Source organism: Sminthopsis crassicaudata, chromosome 2 (assembly GCF_048593235.1).
Source record: "Sminthopsis crassicaudata isolate SCR6 chromosome 2, ASM4859323v1, whole genome shotgun sequence".
Taxonomy (NCBI): Eukaryota; Metazoa; Chordata; class Mammalia; order Dasyuromorphia; family Dasyuridae; genus Sminthopsis; species Sminthopsis crassicaudata.
In genome coordinates, this window is record NC_133618.1 from 468,038,743 (window position 1) to 468,058,691 (window position 19,949).

At 41.4% G+C, this 19,949-nt stretch overlaps 1 long non-coding RNA gene across 1 annotated transcript; it reads right to left on the reverse strand.

Annotated features, from left to right (window-relative positions):
• Positions 1–1,441: 1,441 nt before the first annotated feature.
• Positions 1,442–14,593, reverse strand: LOC141553613 (uncharacterized). Its single transcript, XR_012485550.1, has 2 exons — positions 14,348–14,593; positions 1,442–2,464 (listed from the first exon to the last, which is right to left on the reverse strand). It is a non-coding gene; the product is annotated as an uncharacterized LOC141553613 (long non-coding RNA).
• Between the last annotated feature and the right edge of the window lie 5,356 nt (positions 14,594–19,949).

Here is a 19,949-nt window from a genome sequence, read left to right on the forward strand (position 1 = left end):
AAAATAAGAGAACTGGACTAGATGAACGCTGGTCTTTTGACATTGAGAGCTATCTAATGATGGAATAGATTGTTTTGGAAGCAGCTAGATAGGGCAGTAGATAGAATACTGGGCCTGCAGTTAGGAAAACCTGAGTTCAAATCCAGCTTTAGACACTTTCTAGTTATGTGACCCTGAAAAAGTCACAACCTCTGTCTTCCTCAGTTTCCTCAATTATAAAATGAGGATCATAATAGGGTTATCTCCCAAGTTGTTGTAAAAATCAATAAGATAATATTTGTAAAAGTGCTTAACACAATACATATTACTATGCTTGTTTCCCTCCCTTGGGAAGTAGTGAGTTTCTTATCATTGGGTAGTCTTAATTTAAGAGGAATGTCTTTGGCCATTTGTCAAGGATAGATAGATAGGATTTCTGTTCAGGTGTGGGTTAAATTAGATGTCCTTTTAGTTCTGGGTCTGAGATTCTGCTGATTCTAAGATTCATTTTCCCACCAAGTGCAAAGCTCTGATACTGAGTAGAATATTGGAGATGCTCCTAGAATACAGGAAGAGGAGGGTTATGTGAGATAGTGGAAAGAGCACCGGCTCCATAGTCAAAAGACCTGGGTTCAAATCTCCTTTTTGAAGAAACTCCAGTGTGACTTTGGGCAAGATGTTGAACCACCTTGCAGGAATACAAAAAAGTAAATTCATAATAATTTAAGGAGGGAAAGATTTGTCACAGTTAGATGGTTTGTTGGATAGAGCACTGGCACTGGAGCACTGCATTCAAATCCAGTCTCAGACACTTATTAGCTGTGTGATCCTGAGAAAGTCACTTAACTGCAATTGCCTGAAAAAAAATTCTAAAAAAAAAATAAAAAGAAGAGATTTGTGACCAGTAAGAGGATCAGGAAAGGTCCATGAGGTGAGTCTTGAAGGAAATGCTTTAAATACCATTCTGAGGAGTTTGCATTTTATCATAGGGATAATAGGGAGAAACAAAAGAAGAGGGACCAATTTAGGGCTTCTGCAGTGATGGGGAATTCACTCCTTCAGTTTATTTTCAGTCAGCCCTAATTGTTCAGAAGATTTTTTTCTTTATTGAACCAAAATTTGTTTCTCTTCTGCCACTTATGCTGATTGATGGACATTTAGTTCTCTCTGGGATTAAGAAGAACAAATCTTATCCCTCTTCTATATGAAAGCTGCTCCAATACTTGAAGTCAAGGATCATAGAGCCATTCCAAGCCAAATACTTTCTATCCTTCTTCTCAAGGCAGTCTTCAGCTCCCACATTCACTTCCCTCTTCTGGACTTAACTTCAACCTTAAGGCCCCTTCCTGTATGTTCTTCCTAATATTAGTGGTCAATGATTAGGACCCTAGAATCATTTAATAATTAGCACCAATTAATTTTTATTTTTTTTGTTTTAATCATGAAATAGATACTTTCATTTTGTTTTATAATAATATATTTTTATTTTTCAAAATATATGATAGTTTTCAACATTCACCCTTGTAAAACCTTATGTTCCAAAATATTCTCCCTCCCTCTTTACCTCCTTCCTCCCCCAGACAGCAAGTAATCCAATATAGGTAAAACATGTGCAATTCTTCTAAATGCATTTCCACATTTATCTTGCTGCACAAGAAAAATCAGATCAAAAAGGGAAAAAAATGAGAAAAACAAAAAGCAAGCAAACAACAACAACAACAGAAAAGTAAAAATACTCTTCTATGAGCCACATAGTCCTCTCCACAGTCCTCTCTGGGGATATAGATGACTCTTTCCATCCCAAATCTATTGGAATTGCCTTGAAACACCTCATTGATGAAAAAGAGCCAAGTCTATCACAGCTGATCATCACATTATCTTGTTGTTGAAGTATACAACAATCTCCTGGTCCTGCTCATTTCACTCAGCATCAGTTCATGTAAGTCTCTCCAGGCCTTTCTGAAATCATCCTGTTGGTCATTTCTTATAGAACAATAATATTCTTTCTCTTTTTTGTGATCTCTTCACCAATTAATTTTTTACAATTGCTGTAAAAATATGGCAAACACAGAAATGACAAGGCATTCTCCACCCAACAAAGAGCCTGCTTTCCATCCTTCATCTCAGTCTCTGGAAAGTAAGGGTTCATACTTAAAGCAGTTTCTACAAAGTACCTGGCCCACCAATTTTATTATTGAATGTGTCATGACCAGTGATTAAGTCCATGTCTCTTCTAGGTCTTCCTTCAGGGACTTGACCATGCTTAGTCACTAACAAATCTTGGCATGGACTCCTATTCTTGGATTTCTGGTGTTCAACATTTGACCTTTAAATCTCCAAAGCTGTAGCCATCTCTAGTACTCCTTTACTTAAAAGCACAAATAGAGACATGCAAAGAAGCAAAAAACCATATGGGGACTCTAAGTGGGGAGGACCTCAGGGTTTTTTCCACCAAGAGACTGACTTCTTTAACTTGAATAGACCCCTGTTGGAAATAGAAAGAGACCAGTTAGTCTTTCTGATGCACCCCACCCCCCCGCCCTGGTCAGGCCTCAGCAGCCATTGCAAGCACCTTTTTAACTGTGCAGTTAGCAGATTGGAACCAATGACAGAATGCTGGTGCATGCTCCAAAGCCCAAGCTAAGAGCAGCCTCACATGCAGACGGTGCTTATTTGAACTTATACAGCCAGTTTCCCTTTATATTTTATAAAACTCAGACCTGAAGGCAATACTTTGAATGTATTCTGACAAGGGTAGAGAACAGTTACCCCCTCCCAACAGTGTTCCTCTATACTGAGGCCCAAGAATTGCTCTAGCCAGTTAACCACAGGCTGGGGAAACAGAGCAGAGCTAGAAAAAATGCCCCAAAGGGTTTAGGGGCTTCCTTCTGACCGTCTAGTGCTGGGCCCATCTGGGTCATATTGGCCCATCTTTTGTGAGAGCTGTGGAGTGTAATTTGTTTAGTTGGGCAAATGAAAAGAAACTAAAATTTAGAGACATTTACAAAGACTTAGTTGTGGTTATACAAGGGTTCCCCTTCCATCCTTCTTTCTGAGGTTCTATTTGGTCCCAGGCCCTGTATCCCTAGTGAAAATAATCAAAAGTTTCCTGATTTGGAAGTACTTTTCCCATCTTCCCTCTCTCTAACTGCTATCTTCTGTCAGACTCTGTGCTAGTGTGGATTGAACATTAAATAGCAGAAATTGCCTATAACAAATTTTTCAGGGGGTACAGATGACACAAATGATAATTACACTTTGATGGGTACAGTCATAGTGGTAATGTAACGAGTTCCAGAGAATCTTGGCCCTTGCATGCACAGGTTTTAAGGGAGAAGGGAGACTTGGGCAGGGAGAATCACAAAAATGGAACCCTTGGAGTGACTCTTGGGCAGCTAAGTGTGCCAAAGTGCATACAGCACCAGGCCTGGGGAAGTCAGGAACACTTATCTTCCTTAGTTCACATCTAGCCTCAGACACTTCCTAGCTGTGTGATCCTGGGCATGTCACTTAAATCTGTTTGCCTCAGTTTTCTCATCTGTAAGAAATAGTAAACCACTCCAGTTAGTATATTTGCCAAGAAAACCCTAAATGAGATAACAAAGAGTCAGATGTGACTGAAAATGGTGGAGCATCTCTTAAGACCAGCTATCCCATGCTTCTGGAGGACTTCATGGAGAGAGCAATCACCTTGGAGAGAAAGCTCATCTATCCATGTTAGACCCAAACCCTATATATTTGTCTGACTGGTGAGTAACTGAGGAAGCCTTCAGGTGATGTCCAATCCATCAAATTCTACCTAAGAGACATTTATGGAACCTCTATTACTGATTTTAATTCCAGAAGAAGAAGAAGAAGAAGAAGAAGAAGAAGAAGAAGAAGAAGAAGAAGAAGAAGAAGAAGAAGAAGAAGAAGAAGAAGAAGAAGAAGAAGAAGAAGAAGAAGAAGAAGAAGAAGAAGAAGAAGAAGAAGAAGAAGAAGAAGAAGAAGAAGAAGAAGAAGAAGAAGAAGAAGAAGAAGAAGAAGAAGAAGAAGAAAAGAAGAAGAAGAAGGAGGAGGAGGAGGAGGAGGAGGAGGAGGAGGAGGAGGAGGAGGAGGAGGAGGAGGAGGAGGAGGAGGAGAGAAGGAGAAGAAGAAGAAGAAGAAGAAGAAGAAGAAGAAGAAGAAGAAGAAGAAGAAGAAGAAGAGAGAGGAGGAGGAGGAGGAGGAGGAGGGAGGAGAGAGAGAGAACCATAAAACATAATGAAAAATACAGAGGTACAGGAATGGAGATATATGAGGAAGGAACAAAAAGAAATAAGCAGTTAGCAGAGATGAAGAGAGAAAGTCGGAAATAGAGGGAACTCCAGGGAAAGGCACAAAGACTGAGGCAGAGACAGAAAGACCCTTGCAGACCCAGATACAGACAAAAAAGCCCGGGGAGAGCTGGCAGTGGGGGAGAAGTTTGTAGAACTGACTGTCCCTCGTTGCCTGAGGGGATGCAGCTCCCAGGCCTCAGGCGGAGCGGGTTGTCACCTTTCTGGCCCTGATTTTCTCCCTTCTCGCTTTCTCTCAGAACCCTCTCTCCTTCCCAGACACTCCTTTCTCTCCCCCAGCTCCGTCTCCTCCGGCCTGAGAGCCTGGAGGGCAGGCAGGGCCCTGACGGTCGGCAGCTGGCTTACTGTGTGTGTCCTCAAGGGGGCAAGCGAAGAAAGGGAAGCCAGCCTCAGGAGGCCAGCCCGCTTCTCTAGAACAAAGACCCGTTAGCCCTCACCTCTGGAGGGAGAGGCCGGCTGTTCAAAGGCTGTGGGGACCGCCTCGCTGGGCTCCCCCAAAACTTTCACCTTTTCTGTCCAGAGCTAACTGAAACACCACCTGCCTCTGGGATTGATGGGGGGGGGGGGGCAGTGAGCAGGAATGGATTCAAATCCAAAGAGATTCCTGGTGTCACTTCATTTATTTTAGAACAATCATTTCATCAGGACGATTTGGAGCCTTTTCTGCATGGGACACGGGCATTTTCAGGCAGTAGAGGCTGGCATATCCTGAAGACAGAAGTCCATTGGGTCCCCATGTTCTATTTGCTTGTTACTTCTTAGGATCACAGAGTATATAGTGTCCGAGCTGGAAGGGAGCTTAGCACAGAAAATGGCAGAGCTGAGGTTAGCCCTTACTCCTTAAATCTCCCCGTTTTACACTGGAATTTGATTTCAGAGACAGCGACTTGTCCAAGCTAACCCAGTCAGGCAGAATTAGGTCTAGACCCAGGTGTCCTGACTTCTAACTCAAGACCGTGGCTTCCAGGTGGAAAGTTTCCAGGGGCAGTTACCCATCCAACCCAATCCAAACCAGTAACTATGATGGTGTGGAGAAATACAAAATAATAAAAAAAAATTCCTGCCCTCAAGGAGTTTACATTTCTTTGGGGGAGGGGAATACAATATATAAATACAAAAGTATAAGCATGGCATTTTGAGAAGGAAACAAGTACAAACCAGGAAGTCAGGAAAAGTTTCCCACAGAAAGTAAGCAGTCCATGAGCTGAATCTTGAAGGAAGCTGGGCAAGAAAAGAGACAAAATAAAGGAGGAGGCCAGTTCCAGCCTTGGAAGGAAGCCTATGTGAAATCGAGAAGCTAGAGATCCAAGAAGGAAGAGAACAAAGTAAACCAGTTTGGCTAAAATACAGAGCATGAGAAAGGAAGTAACATGCAATAAACCTGGATGGGTAGACTGTAGCTTTGATAATCAAGGTCTTTAATGAAGAAGTTTTTCTTTTTTATTATTCTTGAATTAATTAAGAGCTATTGAAGATTCTCGAGTAAGGGGCTGGATGTGCCTCAGGATTTTAGAGTTGGAAGGGACATATGAGGTCAGTGAAGATTAGAGGGAAGAACACTGAATGGGGAAGGTGCCAGAAGACTTTGTTTAAAATGCTTTCTTTATCCAATTATTTTTGTGCAGCAAAATAGCTGTGTATGGACATGTATCCATATATTGTATTTAACTTATACTTTAACATATTTAACATGTATTGGTCAACCTGTTGTGGGGGGGGGGGAGAGAATGGGGGGAGGGGAAAGATTGGAACAATGCTTCCTTTAGAAAGGGACCCACATGTGCAAAAATGTTTGTGGTCCTTTTCGGAGTGGCCAGAAACTGAAAACTGAGTGGATACCCATCAATTGGAGAATGGCTGAATAAGTTGTGGTATATGAATGTTATGGAATATTACTGTTCTGTAAGAAATGACCAGCAGGACGATTTCCGAGAGGCCTGGAGAGACCTATATGAACTGATGCTGAGTGAAATAAGCAGAACCAGGAGATCATTGTATAAGCAACAAAATTACATAATGATCAATTCTGATGGACAGGGTTCTTTCCAACAATGAGATGACTGAGGCCAGTTCCATTGTGATGAAGAGAGTCATTTGTACCCAAAGAGACGACTGTGAGAACTAAATGTGGACCACAACATAACTTTCTCACTCTTTTTGTTGTTGTTCCCTTGCATTTTGTTTTCTTACTAATTTTCTTTCCTTTTTGATCTGATTTTTTTTGTGCAGCAAGAGAATTGTATAAATATGTTTATACATATTATATTTAACATATATTTTAACATGTTTAGCATATATTGTATTGCTTGCCCTCTAGAGGAGGGGATGGGGGGAAGGAGGAGATAATTTGGAACACAAGGCTATGCAAGGGTCAATGTTGAAAATTTATTTGCACATATATTTTGAAACTAAAAAGCTTTAAAAATAAAAATAAAATGATGCTTTTACTACTAACTGGGTGTTAGGGAAGGTCCCCTTCCCTTCTCTGGGCTTCCATCAATCAGCCTATCTACAAGTAATTGTTAAGGGCCTTCCATCCCCCAGGAACAGTGGAAGTACTGAGGCTACAAAAACTAAAATTAAATAGAAACTGCCCTTGAATGTTGGACTTGCAATCAAGGATACCTGAGTTCAAATCCAGCCTTTGGTCTGGGGATGACTTCTTCCCTGAGCTTTCTACTAAACTGCTGAATTCAAACAATGTTTAAAGAGCAATATAGAAAAATGTAGGTAAATATTTATCAACCTGGTTCTCTAAGGGGGAGAAAAATTTTATTAGCATTATTAATTCTAGACATCCTTTCTTAATTCTAGACAATCAACAAAACAATAAATCAAGTTCTGATTTGTGGCAACTGCAGATTTCTGAGGTATAAATGCTCTTGCTAAAAATTTAACAATCACCTCTTCAGCCAGTTGGAACTGGTCTCAGAACATCCCTGATTTGAGTATCCTCATACTGGATTTTCAGCTCCCCTGAATCATTTCTGAGCAAAGCCCATGAGCCTTCTCTTCTCCTCAGCACTGCACACACACACACACACACACACACACACACACACACACACACACACACAAAGTGGCAGATGTTAATGTCCCTTGGGCACCAGGCCCAGCCCTACTGGCTCTGGAGAAGTCTCAGACAATAACTTAGCCCTTTAACACACATTCTTTAATAGACACCAGTCCTCCTACTGATATAATTAGCTCTTCAGTGGCCGGTGATGAGTGAGCCATTCATGGGGAAAAAGTTGTCTAAATGGATCAGTGCCAAGGAGATCCACCCTGAGGATGATAATAATAGCCCACATCACAAAGGCTTTAACTATTTCAGGGATCCATCTTTAGGATAGGCCCCCTGAGATGGGGAACAAAGGACTGTGAGTCTAATCCTGCCGAGGAAGAAACTGAGGCTGGAAGGGACGAAGGAAGTAGCCCGATGACACCTTGGATTTCTAGAACAAGGCATCAAGTGTTTTCCTCACACTAGTCCTATGGGAGCAGTAGTATGAGGGTTAATTATCCCCATTTTATAGATGGGGAAATAGAGGCCCAGTTGCAGTGATTTCCACAGCATTGGCTGGAACCATGTTAAGATCCCCTTTATTTCTTTGTATCCCCGCACCCAGTAAGGCAAAAACTTAGTAAGAGCCAAACTTAAATGCTTGTGTATTAGTAGATTCTACAGCCCTGTGCTTGTAGATGAGAAATGTCATGGGATGGTGGGTAGAGGTTGTGGCTCTGTCACATACTGTTTAATCCCAGAGAAAGCCATTTAAATTCTTAGGGGCCGTGGCAATTCTCTAAAACTGTTAGTGGCATGTTTTGTCATTAGGCCTTGAGATTATAGGCTCTGTATCCATGCCCTTCATCTCCCCCTCCAAAAAAATCATATAACATTTTAGTACTGGGCAGTCAAGAAGCTCTTAGGTACTTGTTATCTGTCTGACCCTGAGTAAGTCACATAATCTCTATTTGATTCAGCTTTCTAAACTATAAAATAGGGATGATAATAGCACCCACCTCTTGGGGTTGTTGTGAAGATAAAATGAGATAATATTTGTAAAGTGCTTAGTACAGTGCCTGGTACATAATAAGTGTGTAATAAATATTTGTTTCCTTCTTTTTTTCTATGGGAGTGAGGGATAAGAGTAAGAGTAATGGATGTGAGAGGAAGGGGAAAAGTTTATTAATTTAAAAAAAAGTTCAAACTGTGAGGAGCTTAGATTAGAAAAGAGATCTCATCTTATTCAAATGATTAAGTTTCAAGTGTATGAACAGATTATCAGACAATGGATGTAAATTGGCCCAGAATACCTTAAAGTTTCTTTCCAAGTGCAAGTCACAGAATCACAGAATTGAGGTCTAGAGTAAGGGACTCTCAGGGACTATCCAGCTCAGTTAACTTATTATATAGATGAGGAAAGTAAACTTCAGGTAGACTAAGTTACTTCTTTAAGGTCATATACATAGTATGTTTCATATATGTAGCAAGTTTCTGGACCTCTGTTGGAGAGCCAGCGTCCTTCCCGTTTTCCATACATGCTATGTCCTAAATGGTTAAACTTTCCAGAGGCTGAACAGACAAGTCACTACCAGGGAGGATGTTGGAGAAAAGATGGGCAGTCCTACATTTGACATTCCGCGGTCACTTTTGGCTCTGACATTCTACACCTTTGACCAAATCTTCTCAAATGATTCTGTGAAAAAGTGCCAAAACTCCCATAATGCTTATGTTGTAGCATATCCATGAGGTTAATATTAACCTTATTTCTTTGTCTTTAAATAGTAATCGAAGGGTGATCACTGCTGTTTCTATAAATACATGAATCAACAAGGCCTCCTGTGTTTTTTGGCTCTTGAGGTGATAAAAAACAAAGCATCTTATGAGTTTCCAGCTCAAAAGGAGCCCTAGAAGAGTGTTTACCATTCTCTTCTGTATCTTGCTTTTGGTCAATTAAATGGATCTGTTTTTAGTTATCACGCCATCTCCCTTCACATTCTCCCACCTGTGAGGGTGTCAGGGACTGAAATAACAAGTGTTTTTCAATCTCACAGCCTGGGATCAGAGACCCCTAAGCATTCAAGACAAACTCTCTCACCAAACCCTCCTACTCTGAGGGTCCATCTTCCAGACTCACAGTTGGCCAGTCAGCAAGCATTTATTAAGTATTTACTATGTACCAAGCACTGTATTAAGTGATGGAGATACACCAAAAAAAAATATATGGTCCTGGAACTCAGAGAGCTTCTATTTTAATGGAGAAGACAACATGAAAACAGTTATATATGGACACGAAGTATACAGGACAAATACAAGGAGTAATCATAGAGAAAAGGGAAGGAAAAGAAAGGAAGTCCTCCTGAAGAAAGTGGGATTTGAACTCAGTCTTAAAGGAAGCCAGGGAAGATAGAAATTGGAGCTAAGTAGGGAGGGTATTTCAGACATGGGAACAGGCCCCAATGGAGTGTGATGAGTGTATTTAGGCGTGTGCAGCTGGATGATAGGGTAAACAAAGAGGAATAAAATATAAGGAACCTGGAAAGGTAGGTAGGTAGGAACTAGGCAGTGAAAGGTGAGAAATGTCAGTGGAGAATTTGATCTTGGAGCCACTCCATTTGACTGAGAAGGGGAGATAACATGGTCTGTCCTGTCCTTCAAGAAAATCATTCTGACAGTTATTAAAGGATGAATTGGATGTAGAGAGATACTTGAGGTAGGGAGACCATCCAGAAGGCTCTTGCAATAGTTCAGGTAAGAAGTTATGAGGGCCTGAATCAGAGTGGTGACTGCATGAATGGAGAAAAGACATACAGGAGATTTGGCAGCAGATAAGATATATAGAATGGATGCATGAGAAAAGTTGAGAATGACACTGAGGTTATGAGTTAGAATGGTCATGCCCTTGAAAGTAAAAGAAAAGTTGGGAAAGGGGGAAGATCTTTGGGGAAAGAAAATGAGCTGGTTTTTGAGCAATCTTGAAGTTGAGATGCCAAAGGAAAACCCAATTATGATGTTTGAGTTAATTGATGATATAGTGGGGAGCTAATAAGAAAGAAGAAGGCTGGAATTATAGATATGGCAATTTTCTGCATAGGGATGATAGTTGAACCCATGGGAACTTATGAGATCCCAAGTGATTTAATTTAAAACAGAAAAAAAAGATGGCCCAGGAGAGCTTCAGGGGATACTCCTGGATGAAGATGCAGAAAAGGGAGATTGAGAAGGAGCAGTCAAAGAGTGAAAGAGGAGAACAGGAGAGAGGTAGCGCCAAAATCTAGAAAGGACAAATAACCAGGAGTCTCAGAGGGTGATTGACCCTGGCAAAAGCTGCAGAGGTCAAGAAGAATAAGGATTGGGAAAAGGCTATTTGATTTGGCAATTAAGAGAATACTGGTGACTTTAGACAGGACAATTGGAGCTGTCTTCTGAGGTCAGAATCAAGAGGGTTAAGAAGTGAGTGACAAGAGAGGAAGTCAAGGCATCTAGTGCAATTGGCCTTTTAAGGATCTTAGCTGAGAAAAAGGGAGAAAAACTATGGGATGATGCTAATGAGGACAGTAGGATCAGAGAAGGGAGTTTTAAGAATGGGATAAATGTGGACATTTTTGCAGTAGAAAAGGAGCTGATGGATACAGAGAGATTGCTCTGGCCATGCTCTTCTATGACAGAGACATGCTTAGGGTTGCCAGAAACTCCACCTTCTAGCACTTGTCCGCCTTTTAACTTTGCTAAATTGCCAGGCTTATACCTGGCTACATTCTCTGTGCTAGAATCCCAGAATGTAAGAATGCCAGAACTGACCAAACCCTTAGGACACAGATTATCAGAATGCAGAACACAGAATGTTACATTGAAAATAAAGCTTAGAGAGCATTTAGTTCAACTCATCTTACATGGGAGAAACTGAGGCTCAGAGAAAATCTAGAGATACTCTCATTTGTCTCTGATTTGACAATTGGTCATAAGTCTGTTATAGAATCAAATGGATATACTCATAAACACACACACACATTTCAGAATTTCTATTCAAACAAGAGAATCCGTCAGCTTCCAGCACCTCATTTAATAGCCATAATGAAAGGTGTACGTCACTATTAATTTAAGCCCTGCACCATTAGCCTTGCCCTCCGAAACCAGCCCCATAAAGCTATTTACAGACTAGGGGTCAGGGGCACTCAGGAAAGTACTGCTCTGACCCAGGGGCTGGCTCAGGGGTCTTTGATCCTACAGAGATCTGGTTCCCAGGCATATTCATCACCTCCCTTTTCTTCTGGACCTACTGCACCCCTATTAAATGGCAGCGAGTCTGGCAGAGGCAGGGGGCGGAACTGTCAGAGAAATCCTGTGGGTGAACTTCATTATGTCATTTTGATCCCTGGGGGAGGCGGGGATGGGGGAGCAGGGCCAACAGAGGACTCCTGAAGGAGCCAAACAAGGTCTGAATGGGGTCAGCACTTAGGCTTACAGAGAGCCAGGAGAGGCTTGTCAGGCAACCCCAGTGACCCTCAGCCATCAGCACTTCTGTAAATGAAAATGAGGGAACTTAAAAACAGGGTAGTAGTGTGTGTGTGTGTGTGTGTGTGTGTGTGTGTGTGTGTGTGTGTGTGTGTGTGTGAGTATGTGTGCACGCGCGCACAGCTTCCTGTGGGCGAATGTGTGCACTTCTCACATGATTGCGTGTTTATGTATGTACCATAGATGCACAGGTGTGTCTGTGTACATGTGTGTTTGAAGGTACAGGGACACATACGTGAGAACATGCATTTGTCCTTCAGCATTTTTGTTACTGTTGTTTGTCTTTTGTGTTGGAAGAGAACTGATGTCTTGACATGCAGGTGAATTGGATTCAAGTGAGGCAGAGTTGCACAAGTCACCGGTCCCTCTCTCTCTTCCACCATCATGTCCAATGCAGAATAAAGGTCCAGATGACTGACAATGGCTTGGGATACAGGGAATGACCTCGCTATCTTTGATGTCTGACAAAATACTCCCCTTTGGATTTGTGTGAGTATATCTCTAGGGCAGCTATGTTTGAATTAATCTACAAACCTAAATGATAGAGCCACTAGTTAGTGCAGTGGATAGAGACTGGCTTAGAGTCAAAAAGAGCTGAATTCAAATGTGGCCTCAGGCATCTGCCAGTTGTGTGACCCCGGACAAGTCACTCAATACTGTCTGCCTCAGTTTCCTCATCTGTAAAATGAGTTGCAGAAAGAAATGGCAAACCCCTTCAGTATTCTCACCAAGAAAACTCCCAATGGAGCCACAAAGAGTTGGACATGACTGAAAAACAATTGAACAACAACATACCTATATGTACACATGTGTGCATTGTATTATATGTATATGTGTGCATCTGAATGGGGATATATATATACATTTATGCAGTACATACCCCTATGTCACTATGCATTTATGGACTTTAGTGAGCATATTTCTGTGTGTTTGTTATGTTAAAATCCATATTTATAAAATAAATGTATATATGTTTCCATTGTATTATATATGTGTGCATGTGAAGGCAGGATTGTATATGAAAGTATATATGAGTGTATGTATTTACATGTCTGGATGATATATTGGTGCATATTTGCCATACATTTGTATGTGGCTATATGAATGTATAAATGTTTATACAGAGATAGGCACATGTGTGTATATATGTAAGGTGGCATGTTATTATGTATGTGTGTTCTTGCAAATACATGTACATGTGTGAAACCCCAGAATGGGGGAAACCTCTCTGGGTCACTCTGAAACTGTATCCCTTCCCCTCCCCTTTTCATCTTATGGAGAAGCAGAAACGAACTTTCCCCTGAATACGCTTGATATCCTTGTTCTCTTTGGAAGGGCCTGGGAGGATTTTTTAGGAGGCAGGAGTTCGCTGGCTTGTGAATTATGAAGAAAATTTGCTCCAGGGGCCTTGAATAACTGTAGAGACTGAGCCTAGGCCTTCCTTTTCGGGCAGTGTCCTGGCTGACAGTGTCCAGTCTGGACAGGGGTTAGCGCTGAAGTTTAGAATAACTCAGAAAGGTACCCGGAGGGAAAATAGTAGAAAGACCATCTCCCCGTTTTCTGATACCCTCGGGACCATCCAATCTGTTGCCTGATCTATCTCTGTGGTGACTTACAGTGATCTTGCAAACCCTTAGTTTGGCAGAGCCTGACGGGGTTTGTTCTTTGCTGGCCAAGCCCATGGGCCCCCAGGAAGGCCTTGCTGCAGGAAGTCACCATACCCTCGGAGTTCTTGCCTCCACTGGCTCCCATGTTTGTATCGCACACCCTTCTTTTTCACAGAATCCCTTTCTTCCTTCAAGATTCCACTCAAGCTCCCCTCTCTGATTCCCCCACGTGCCAACTCCATCCTTTCCTGTATTGCATTATTCTGTACTTATGCACAACATAAACGAATCTGTGCGTGTAAGAGCACCCCCAGAACGTAAGCTTTTTTGGAAGAATTTTTCCCATTCTATGTAACGCACCAGGTCCATTACAGTGCTTAATAAATGCTTGCTAATGGACTGAAGATGAAATCTGGGAGATTCAAATACAGGCTACATTTGTGGCAAAGACAAAAGCAGCCCTGCAAGCAGAGGCTTGGGAAGACGGGACACAGCTCAGGGAAAAAAGATGCTGTAGGTCTCTGGGAGGCCCTGCACTTTCCTGAGTAAGGGAGTAACAAGTAACACGGCCAGCCCCGAGGTTTAGAAAGATTGGCGGTTGAGCGGAGAGTGATGGGGAGAGGCTTGGGACAGGGAGATGGACCAGTAGGCTACGGAATTATTTCCAGGAGCTGCGCTGCTTCCGAGACCCAAGGAGTGAAAGTGACGACCTAAGGTCCCACAGGCCCAGTCTGGGCCCGCTTTGAGACCAAAGGAAGCTCAGCTGTGAGAGAAGGGTCCGGCACCCCATCTGCAACGAATTCCTGCTCCTCCGGAGTAAGGAGACAATGACCCCCACCACCCGCGCTCCCGCCCCGCCTCCCCCCCTCCCCCCGGCAGCGCCTGTGTGTAATTTGTCAGGGCCGCTCGGCTTCTGCGATCTGTACCTCATGTCTCCGTTGTCATCTGACATAATTCCTCCTCGCTGGCATATTGGTAATTTGTGCATAAGTGATGTATGCAATCCAGCCGAGTTAGGAGTTGGAGTTTCTTGATCTGGGACTGTCAGGGCAAAGCGTTTTAGGGCCTCCTGCCATTAGGTGGAATTGACAGGCCCTGAAAGCGGTGAATTGCACAACGTGTGAAATTAACAGCGGGGGAACTGAAGTGGAGTGTGGCAGTCACTTAATCTGCAATTTATCAGTTTACGGGGCTTCTTGTAGCAGGCGAGAGATTACACTCCCCAAAAGAATGTTCTCTCTCTTTTTAATTTCACCTGACAGGAGAAGGAAGAAGAATCTTTCGAAAGCCGCAGCCGCCCCGCCTCTGGTGAGGTTACTCACCCGCTTGGAAGGCGCGGTGCTGTTAGGTACCTCCGGTGGGTGAGGGGAAAACCCAATCCGTCCCCCATGTGGAGAGCGCAGCTCTAAACGGGGGGCAAAAAGCCCTGGCTGCGAATTGGGGAGGTCAGTTTGAATCTTCTCCAGTCCCCGTGCCAGACTTCCCTTGGGCATTTCTGTCACCAGGAAAACCGGGAAGCCGAGCTCGCCTCTCAGGAGGTTCTAACCCCTTGTGTTCCAGCGTCCTTCTCATCCTGAGGCTCTTTGTTTAAACGTTCTATGTTCCTGCGTCCCCCCCAGCTCCGTTACTCCATACTGTTCTCTTAGTGGTAGCAGCCTACTGTGATTCTGCAATTACCTAGATTAATTCTGGGCAGCCCTACCCCGACCCCTTCCAGGTCTAAGTCGTGCAGTTCTAAGTTCTAAGACCTCTGCCCAGCTCTGACATCCCACGTTCTGTGTTTATAAGTCCATAGGTTTAAGGCTGAAAGCAGGGATGTGCTGGACCCAGCTGCAATACCAGAGCCTCCGAGGCAATTGTAAAATGTTCGTCGTGAGTATTTATACCTCAGAAACCACAAATGTTATAAATCAGAGCTTGTTGGGGTTTTTTATCGTTTAGATTTAAGAAAGTGAAGAGGTAAAATGCTAATAATTTAGATTAATCTTAAAAGTATGGATGCACATGCCTCTCTCTGTCTCTTTGTGTCTGTCTTTCTCTGAATGTGTTTGAAAGTCACGTGGTAAACATTTACCAGCATGTCCTAGTAGGAAGGGACCTTAGAGGTCATTAGATTCAATCTTCTGATTTTACAGAAGAGAAAACTGAGGGACAGCTAAGTTAAAAACCTCCTAAGGTCATACAAATAGCAGAGCTGAGATGTAAAACAAGGTTTTCTCCCACAATGCCTCTTAGCATGCTCTAACATCTTGTGTTCCAATGCCCCTTCCAATTCTGAAATGCTTTGTTTCAACATTCTGGGTTTTCTGGTTCCTGTTTTCTGGTTCCTCTCAGTTCAGATATGTTCTTCTTTGTGGTAGCAGCCTATGAAATGTTATAATTCTGCAATTAATTTGATTAATTTTGGGCAAGGCTCCCTTCTACCTCCCCCTGCTCCAACCTGATTTCAATTTTTCCACCTTCAAAAGAAGGGATTGCACTAAATGATCTCTAAAGTTCCTTCTAGCTCTAATATTTTGGATTCTAAGTTCTAATGTTAGATATCCAAAGATCTCTTTTCTGGCATTCTGTTGAAATACTCTATTTTTCAAAGTTTCCTTTTTGTCAAAGCACAAAGGCTCTTACATTCTAAATTCTTTGTTTTAACTTTCAAGGAAATTCTAATTTCATTCAGTGATTTCAGGAAAATATCTTTTCCTTTCTAGACTGCATTTTCTTATCTATAACAACATCAGAGGGACAGAGAATAACCTCTTTTCTAACATAACTCAGAAAGAGAGAGAGTGAGAGAGAGAGAGAAAGGAACCAAGAAAGAAAGAAAGGGAAGAAAAGAAAGAAAGAAAGAAAATTTCTATGGAATATTGAAATCTAACAATTTGAAGAAAATTTTTCTTACTACCAAAACTTAGATCTTGCCTTGAAGTTTCTAAAAGAGACTGCTGACGTTCACTCTAGCAATGGCAAATATTTTTTAAAATGAATATTTATTTTTTTAAATTTTATCATCTATATTTCTCTTCCTCTTTCTTTTCCTATAGAACAAAGTGAAAAAAGAAAATTTACTTAGTAAAATTAATCAATATACTAAAAAGGTCTGACATTATATGCAATGTTCCCCCCCCACTGGTGAGGAATACTTTAAAAGTCTGCTTTTGGTTTTGGATGACATTTGGAGTTGCTGTTGCCTGATACCTTAGTTACCAACTCAGATATGTTGATGGTCCACTAGGTGGGAATACTGTAACTAGCTATCAATTTTTGAATCCTTTTATTGTATATCTCTGCTGATGCTGTTTTTTTTTGCTTGTGAATGGTTTTTGTTGGCTCTTTTTTTCTTTTCTTTTTTGGTCATAGAATCATAAAATATCAGGCTCAGGAGGGAATGAAGGTTCTTATATATATATATATATTTGTATATATATATATTTGTATATATATATATTTGTATATATATATGTATATATATATATTTTATTAAAGCTTTTTATTTTCAAAACATATGCATAGATAATTTTCAACATTCACCCTTGCAAAACCTTGTGTTCCAAATTTTTTCCTCCCTCTCTTCTCTCCCACTCCCATTCCCTAGATTACAAGTAATCTAATATATGAGGATGAAGGTTCTTAACATTTTTGTGAATCATGGTTGATTGGTTGTTATCCTTCTTCTCAAAGAGAACCAAAATGATATCACTATATTAGAATCAAGTTACAGTGTGTCTCACTGTGGCTGATCAGACCAATATGAGCTCAGAATTCTCTGAAGTCGGACACAACATTTGGAGTGACTTCTAACTTTGCACATCTCGTGTTTCTTCTGGGCTGGTTCCATTCTGCTTTGCTCACAGAGCCCAGCACCTTCTCTGATGAGGGCACGCCATATTGGGCGCTTCTGTGCCAGTATCTCCCGTGTCATACAATCGATTCTACAATTCTTAAGAGATTTCTTGAGAGTGTCCTTGTATCAGTTTTTCTCACCACCTGTGTGAGTTCTCCATAATATAATTTTGATGGCAAGTATACGTTTGGTATTCAAGCAATCATGGGTTCCTTTAGCAATCTAGTGAAGCCCAGGGTACTTTTCTTCAAGTAATGTTTTTAAATGCATAATAAAATGTAAATAAATGTAAATAAAATACATAGGATTACAAAGAAAACCAATTATATTTAAAAATAGTCATCAAAATTTTTAAGAAGACAAGTTTACAGATCCTAGGGTAAGAAGTCTTATTGGCCTAACTTTTTCACTTCTAATAAGAAAACTTAGGTACAGAGATTAAGTGATTTACTTGAAATAACACAGGAACAAAAAATTGGAGGGGGGGAAGGATGCTCATTGTCTAAGAAATAATAAATAAATTCTGGTAACTAAATGCAATGGTATATTACACTCATAAAAATATAAATATGAATATTTCTATGGGCGATGCAGCAGATAGAGTGCCAGCTGGACCTGGAGTCAGGAAGAGTCATATTTCTGAGTTTAAATCTGATCTCAGACACTTCCTAGCTGTGTGAACTTGGGCAAATCACTTAACCCTGTTTGCTTCAGTTTTCTCATTTATAAAATGAGCTGGAGAAAGAAATAGCAAACTACTTCGATATCTTTGCCAAGAAAACCCCAAATGGGGGTTTTGGACGTGACTGAAGTGAATGAACAATAACAACAACAAGTAACTAGAACCAGATGACTGTAATAATGCCAACAGAGCAATAGTGAAAGCTCCCTCCCCAGCCCATTGCCCAAACTGAACACTGTCATTTTAATGGTCAAACTTGGTTGTAGAGAACAGCTGAGAGAATGTACCTTCCCAAAGGTCACAGAGGTAGTAAATAGCAGAGCTAGGATGTAAAACTAGGCTCCCTGTTTTTAGCTTCAGGGCTCTTTCCCCTCTCCCACAGGGACTCTTAGGATGCTCTAACATCCTGTGTTTCCATGTCCCTTCAAGCTCTGAAATGCTTTGTCCAAACATTCTATTCTTGGTCCCTCTCTGCTCAGATATTTTCTCTTCTTTGTAGTACCAGTCTATGGAATGTTACCATTCTACAATTAATTTGGTTAACTTTGAGCAAGGCCCCCTTCTACCTCTCTCCTCCTTCTTTGTAGAGTTGGGGGACTGTGGGTGCAGAATATTTCAAGTACTGTTCCAGACCTAGTTGACAAATTGGTTGGTTTTGCTGAATTGCTTTTTCTTTCATTTTTTTATTGTTTGCTACAGGGAAGATTTGCTGGGCAGGGGAGGGACAGAAGGGTATGTTGTTGCTCAGTTTTTTCAGTTGTATCTGGCTCTTTGTGAATCTATTTGGGGTTTTCTTGCTAAAGATTCTGGAGTGGTTTACCATTTCCTTCTCCAGCTCATTTGACAGATGAGGAAACTGAGGCAAATAAGGTTAAGTGACTTCTCAGACTCACACCATTAGAAAGTGTCTGAGGCCAGATTTGAACTGAGGAAGAGAAGTTTTACTGACTCCAAGCCCAGCACTCTATCCACTGCCCCACAGTGTTAATTTGGAAATGAAAGGGATATTTTTTAAAAAAAAAAAGGTAGCAATAAAAAATAAAGAGATAATAAAGCTAAAATAGAGGGACATAGCAGATTGGTGGTTCAGTCAGGACTTGCACACAGGTCTCCTACCTTCTGGGTCGTCACTCTTTCTGCAACATCCCATAGATTCAGAAAAAGGCCATCTTGCACATGCCTTGCTCTAGAGAAAATGGGAATTGGAATGACTTGCAGCACCAAGACCCATAATCACTAGCCAGAGAAGGGGCCCGATTTAGTTGGCTGTGATGTACCTTAGATCATGAGGCTCCATCCCCACCTGAACCTGAACTACCCTTCTTCTAGCTCTTGCTCTGAAAATTGTATTTGAATCACCACTGCCTCTGCCTCTGAAATGGACACATCCAGTCCATGTAGATAGCTCCATAGTTCCACTCACTATCTTTGTCACTCTCCAAGGCTGTTCCTCACTGTTATGTGCTGGTTTTCCCATTAAAATGTAAGCTCCTCAAGGGCTGGGGCTGCTTATATTTGCATCCCTAGCACTTAAAATGTACTTAGTACTTTTCATTTATTCACCATAAATCTATAGTCAGAAGGTACCTCAGAACCTACCTAATCCAAGCTCCTCATTTTATAGATGAAGTTTATAGAAGTCACTTAAGGGACTTACCCAAGGCCACACAGGAATCACGCATACAATATGGAATCTGAACCCATGAGATGGGCACAATGTTCTTTCTACTGCATCACATTGCCTCCTAACTGCCAAACATTCCCATAGTGTGTGTGTGTGTGTGTGTGTGTGTGTGTGTGTGTGTATAAAACCATTAAAAATTATAAATTCCTTAGACTGCCATGTTTTTACTGAGTCCTTAAAAACATACTATGAGATCAGTAGAGTTATTCCTTATTAACTTTAGTATTCAAAGGGGCAATTTTAGGTTTAGTGATTTGTCCAAGATTACATAATAACCACGAAGCTGAGACTTTATCTCAGGTCTTCTAATTCCAAATTCACCTG